Genomic DNA, 7,333 nt, shown 5'->3' with positions numbered 1-7,333 from the left:
CACAGAGAACAATACAAAAGAAAAAGCTAAGAAAAAAAGAACAAACAAAAACAAACAAACAAAAAAAACACTCCCCCCAGAACCAGAACAAAAGAAAACCCCATGGTACTAAAGTTTAGTCTGTTGGAAGTGTTTTCAATGAACTGAAGTAAATAATAAAAGGCTGCCACATCTGTGAGAACTTATTAACATTTCCTCTGAGTCTGAATTTTATTTTCTCCATTTTTATGTCACGGCGAGTGAGATGAGCCGTATAAAAATAATAAATGAGGATCCAATTGCAGGCAGTAGTGGAGGAGTGAAGGTGGTTTATTGGACACGAAATAAATATAGACAAACAGCAAATGGAGCACGAACTAAACTAGACTGGAGACAACTAAACTACTGAATACAAACCGGAACTCATACATGAAGCAAGGTGGACGACGGTACAAGATGGTGACGGCAGGGAAACACACAGATGACGCAGGGTGGTAGTGATGGCCCGCTTGAAGCTGACGCTCCGGAGCGTGTGTCGAAAAAAACAACACACTGGTTCAGAAGCACTGTGTCGAGGCTTGCTTCGTTTGGCAAAAGTCACGTGACCAGTGACGTCTGAAGCTTCATTACGCACGTAACTGCTTCGGTACCTGATTCAAACGGATATAAGGAAGTGAATCATCCACGGGATTCGTGGAGTGTGTTGATGGTGACAGAGAGCGACGAGGTGATCATTCCACTGACAGATATGGAGCCAGCGAGGAAGAGAGGACGTTCTGGCGTGTGGGAATATTTTGAGTTGATTTTGCTCAATTCATTTTATCTGCCGAAGTGAAAAACTTGAAATGTCCAAAATCATGTTTTCATAATGGAAATATCATTACAGCATATGACTTTAGGAACACTTCCATGTGAATTAAAGCTAATGAAGACTACAAAAATGTATTTGACACTATACGTACATTACATTGCTACAGTTTAGAAAATCATTTTGTTTATTGTTTTTAGGTGATAGTCTGCAGGACCCAGGAATACCTGCATATCTACCAGCTTGCAGTGTAGTTCCTGCACTCCACAGCCTCTTCTGTTCCATGCAAGTGGATTTTCTCCAGGGCAGGAGAAACTATTTCTAAGAAAAGAAACAGACTCAGCCAGCGCACAGTAACACTAATCCTCTTTTTAAATGTAAATAACAAAAGGGCTACCTTACATAGATCATGTTTTTACTTTGCAAGTTCTTGATTAGGGGTGGGTTTTGATTATCGCTTTTCTGATTACAATCCATGCTAAATTGAATAAAGTGATATTGATTCATTACAATCCCGTGTCGATTTGTAAATTAACGTTATTATGCCTGAAACGCCAGCATCTCAGGTTAAACCTCACAACATGTCGTCAAACACCATGCAGCTAAAACAGTAACTGGGAGCAGGTTTACGGATTCTGCATACAAACGTAAACACAGAGCGCGGACCCGACGCGTCAGAGTCAGATTTTGGTGCGTCGTTGGGTCCGCGCTGTGTTTGCCTCTTTTTTCTTCGCTGGCTTCTGCAGCTGCAGGTTTCATAACTCTCTGTTTACATCTCTAATTAAGTCTCACATGTGTCAGCTTTCTTTTAATAGATACGAAATTATGGATATATACTGTTAAATGATCAGAATTGTAATATTTCTGACTGAGGCAAAACTTTCCAGATTCCAATCAAATTGAATCAGATCCTGTATCGAATCAAAAGGATTCTACAAATCAGTGACGATGCAGCCGTACTCAGCCCCCTAAGCATTTTCCCTTTCCAGTTCACAATCAATCCCACCCCTAGGTCAAAAATATGTATAGGAATTGGCCTAATCTAATATTTTGTATGAACCTGTCCAGCTGTCCAGTGATTAAACGACAAGTAGATGGAGGCAGGACTTCACAGCAGGGGCATACTCCATAATGTGCTGTGCATTATCATATGTATATTATATATATTGCTCACTTATTGTATTTACCAACATCAAGGAGTTATGAGCAAAGAAAGGCCACACCATAGTGCATGTTTAAATAGGGAAAGTTTATTGATCAAAATGTATTACGCAGATACGCATTACATTTTTTTCAGCCCCCCAATCGAGAAAACAAAACCAATTACATGTTCAAAGCAACGGAACGGTGGCCCAATATCAGAGAGAACTCCACTCTTGAGTGAGCAGTGATAATTGAGCAGTCCGTTTTATTTTGCAGATTCAAGCTGCTCTTCAAAATTTTCACCACCAGATGTCACCGGAGAGGACTGTGTTGAAAAGCTTCGAGTAATGAACCGTTTTTCAATACAAGCTTCAGTGCTTCGGAAAGCTTCATTTGGCCATCACTACAAAATTCTAATATTTCTAAAATCCACAGTTTTTAATTTGTGTCTTTCATTTACTGAAAGAGACTAAGTCTGACAGATTATTTGAATTACATGAGTTTAAACAAAAATTGTCGTGGTCCTGGGTCGTTAGACCCAGTGTTTTGTGTTTAGTATTAGTATTGTCTTATGTTTTGGGTTCATTCTTGTTTTCTTAGTTCCTTGGGTTTTGGTTCTTGTATTTAGTGTTTCTGATATCCCTACCTGTGTCCTCTCCCGGTGTTCTCTTTGTATCTCTGAGTTTGTGTCTCAAAACAGTTTCCGGTTTTACATTGAAGGTCTGTGTCTCGTTATGCCCATTAGTTTCAGCTGTGTCCACCCCGCGTGTCATTTCCTCATTGCCTGGTGTGTATTTATAGTGTGTGTTTGCCTCTTTTTCTTGTAACTCTGTCTGTTTAATTTGATAAACCTCTGTGGCTCTCTGCTCTCCATTCTCCACACGTCATCCTCTGTGTCACCTCATTATGTTTTTCCCTGTAGCTTGTCATCACCCACCTGTGATGACAGGCTAAACAAGATTCCATGACTTCTAAAAATGCATGTACTCAAATATTATAGTTCATTATGTTATGAGACTCAGTGAAAGTAAAAGAAAACATTGAGGCTGAAAACTCATGGATGGCACTGGCTTTTTCACTGTAAAAAGAAGTTTTCTTCCCACGCAGTGAACAACATACGCTAATGTTTTTGTCGCTTTTTACGGAATCAAACTCAAAGTAAGGTCAGTACTTCCGCGCTTTAAACGTTGCACGCTCATACTCTCTCCCACACTAGTTATATTATCCATTGTTATCTGCACACAGCTGTTGCCACGAACGTAGCACTTGCTTACGTCATTGTCATGAGACACTCTCGCAAACAAAATCATGGTTTAGTAACACAGTAACGCAGCGTGCTTATGGGAAAGTAACAGTAATCTAATGGCCTTTTTTGCAATAGTAATCCCTTACTTTACTCATTACTTGAAAAAAAGTAATCGGATTACTGTCACTTGGTGTTTGCTTGCTCTATGGTAGAGTATCACTTCCTGTTCCTGCTCAAACACAGTGGTGTTTCTGAGTAGCTTATCTGCAATTAGCAATTTAATAAAAAAACTTTTAAATACATTCTTTTTCACAGTATAATCTTCATGTGCTTCATCCGAAGCACACTTTCTATGTACTCACTACCTAATTTGTAGCCAAAGTATTCACTCACTGTGTCTGTACTGTTTCGCTAGCTTAGCTCGTAGCTGACTTGTTAGCACCATGGCTACTTCATCTGTCCCTCCTGCACTTTCCTGCTTATTGTGTCAGATGTTTAGTTACTCCTCAGCCTCCTTTAGCAGTAATGATACTTGTAACAAATGTAGCAGTAGTAATATACCTATAGCTTTTTTGCTAAGTTGAAAAAATCAACTGTGGGAGCAATCATCAGAAAATGGAAGACATACAAGACCACTGATAATCTCCCTCGATCTGGGGCTCCACGCAAGATCTCATCCCGTGGGGTCAAAATGATCATGAGAACGGTGAGCAAAGATCCCAGAACCACACGGGGGGACCTGGTGAATGACCTGCAGAGAGCTGGGACCAAAGTAACAAAGGTCACCATCAGTAACACACTACAACGGCAGGGAATCAAATCCCGCAGTGCCAGACGTGTTCCGCTGCTGAAGCCAGTGCATGTCCAGGCCCGTCTGAAGTTTGCCAGAGAGCACATGGATGATACAGCAGAGGATTGGGAGAATGTCATGTGGTCAGATGAAACCAAAGTAGAACTTTTTGGTATAAACTCAACTCGTCGTGTTTGGAGGAAGACGAATACTGAGTTGCATCCCAAGAACACCATACCTACTGTGAAGCATGGGGGTGGAAACATCATGCTATGGGGCTGTTTTTCTGCTAAGGGGACAGGACGACTGATCCGTGTTAAGAGCAGAATGAATGGGGCCATGTATCGTGAGATTTTGAGCCAAAACCTCCTTCCATCAGTGAGAACTTTGAAGATGAAACGAGGCTGGGTCTTCCAACATGACAATGATCCAAAACACACCGCCCAGGCAACAAAGGAGTGGCTCCGTAAGAAGCATTTGAAAGTCCTGGAGTGGCCTAGCCAGTCTCCAGACCTCAACCCCATAGAAAATCTGTGGCGGGAGTTGAAAGTCCGTGTTGCTCGGCGACAGCCCTAAAACATCACTGCTCTCGAGAAGATCTGCATGGAGGAATGGGCCAAAATACCAGCTACTGTGTGTGCAAACCTGGTAAAGACCTATAGTAAACGTTTGACCTCTGTTATTGCCAACAAAGGTTATGTTACAAAGTATTGAGTTGTATTTTTGTTATTGACCAAATACTTATTTTCCACCCTGATTTACGAATACCGGTAAATTCTTTACAAATCCTACCATGTGGATTCATGGATTTTTTTTTTCACATTCTGTCTCTCACAGTTGAAGTGTACCTCTGGTGCAAATTACTGACCTCTGTCATCATTTTAGGTGGGGGAACTTGCACAATCGGTGGCTGACTAAATACTTTTTTGCCCCACTGTATCTGGGAGATTACACTTTCTGTTCTTGAGACATTGGTGGTTAAAAAGATAAATTTGTTACCAGATGTTCTAAATGATGCTTTCTAATAACGATGATTGAGATGATAGTATCAGGTTCTAGCCTAGACAGCATAAAGTTGGTTGTAGCTACTGTTACAGCCCCCATTTATTGGTCAATGGTCATTCTGGAGCCTCAAGATGAGGATTTTTGAAATACTGGTTTCAAAAACAACATGGCAGAAATATGATGCGTGGAGGTCTGATTGTGAAACCACATGCTGGTGGTTTTCAGAGAAATTTAAAGGACTTCTGCGTCAACTGTATTTTTCTAACATGGAAACTAGCTGGGACTGGCAGCATATCAGGTTTAATGTAAATTTTATCTGACGGCCAATTTAAATGTTCCTTTCATGTTTCTTGACCAGTGTTGGGTAAGTTACTTTAAATTATTAACTTAGTTACATTGCTAGTTACTTCTATCAAAAGTAACTCAGTTACTTCAAGTTACTCGTTACTTTCAAAGTAACTAGTTACTAGGAAAAGTAATTTTTGGTTTTACTCAGAATTTTCTTGTTAATGTGTTGCTTCCGTAACTGGATACCAAGCAAGATTGGCAGTCTTCTAGCTTGCTTACTTGCCACAAGTGCACCGTGCCACCTACCAATAGAAAGGATAAAAATAATCTGTATATTTACACGAGAGAAATCCCACGCCTGGACCGCCGTTGACAGCTGCCATGATTCTAGCCTACGTCACAGTGTCATGTGCGCTTTTTACATCCAACACGAAAACTGCAGTTATGGTGCTTTGAATTGTACTCAGAACTCGAAAATTCTGCCTTCCGAATAGGAAGATGTAGGTAACACCAGACTGCAGATGAACTGCATACGCGGCTGGACTGGGACAAAAAAATTAATAAAATAAAATAAAATAAATAAATAAATAAATCGACCAGCCCACCATTATAGGAAAAAAAAAAATCATAAAGCCTTTGAATGAAAACAAATGCTGTTGTGACAGTGATGTGCACTTTTCTGATGTATATATGCATCAATCCATCAATCGTTTGTTGTAAGATTCAGATAATTATTTTTTTAAAAAGCTAGACATTTTAAATGAGAATAAGTACTTCTTTGTGCCCCCCTTTCCCTGTTAATGCCCTACCTGGCCCCCCTCGCAAAACTTTGCTAGACCCGCCCCTGCACAGTTACCAGCTGTCAGCTGGTGTTATTTGTCTCTCAGAAACAGTTCAGAACTTCTGTTCAACTCATTCATGTCACCTAAAAGGTAAACCTGTTTCTCCATCACCTGCTCAGCTCTGGTGATTCAGTAAGGACATCTCCTGGTTTCATCTTCATGTTTCCCTCTCACCAGATAACCAAACCGATATCATGACCAGCAGCTTTACAGCTGTGGCTCCAGCAAACATCAGATGATACTAGAAATCAATATTAAATACATTCTAACAACAGCTGAAGTCAGTCGAAAGTATTGTTGAAATGCATAAATTTGTTAAAACTCAGAAATCTGGTGCAGTGTCTACACCTGCCAACTACAAAGAAGCATGAAGCCTGTCATGAAGTCAAGCTTCTTGTTCAAAGCCTTTACGTGCTTCCTCCAGGACACTGATATGGTTAGCAGATGTAGTTCAGAGGAAAGAAAAGAATTCCTACAAGGTCAGTAGATCTGTAACACAGTCTGGATTTCTTTAGGATGGAAACGTTACTTTTCAGAGACACAGAGCTCAGAGAAAACTACAAAAGTGGGTTGTCCATACCAAAATAATCTAGATGGATAAACTGCACCAAACAATAGTAGGAAATATTGACACAGAACTGTGTAATATTTAACTTCTACAGCTTCAGCTACACCAACACATGGGAAGAAGTGGCCTTCACCATCACTGACAAAGGTGTTCAGGTAAGGCAGGACCTGCTCCTGTCGAGCCACAGTGCTGAAATTTATCTGCATCATGTGCTGGTTTTCCTAAACTTCCTCCTTCAGTTCTGACAACAAGTCTTCAACTGAAAAAAGGAATGATTATAACTATATGGTCCACATGGGCCAGCATATTTACTGTTATGCTTTGGCACAAGTCACTTTAGAACAGAAAATTATACCAAAACAGTAATTAAATAATGGCTAAATTGCTCACTCTTATACAGAATAGCATCACACAAACACTCTGCACGTTGGCTGCATTCCTACAATTTGCCACCAGATTTCACTTGAACATTGCTCACTGGGCAACGATGCTGAGTACATACCTGTTGAGATTCTGGGAGATTCAAATTGATGAAAGCCATCAGAGTCTTCCAGTCTGCCATTTTTGCAGCTTCACAGACTGGAACACAAAACTGGTTTAAGTATCTCTGCTGGAGCAGGTGGTTTGTCGCTGAGGATTCGAAGCATCTGTTTAAACCATCCTG

This window comes from Diplotaxodon limnothrissa, linkage group LG9 (genome assembly GCF_057381915.1).
Source record: "Diplotaxodon limnothrissa isolate DT_005_m linkage group LG9, D_limnothrissa_male_GT1.1, whole genome shotgun sequence".
NCBI lineage: Eukaryota > Metazoa > Chordata > Actinopteri > Cichliformes > Cichlidae > Diplotaxodon > Diplotaxodon limnothrissa.
Note: the sequence above shows the minus strand (reverse complement) of the source record.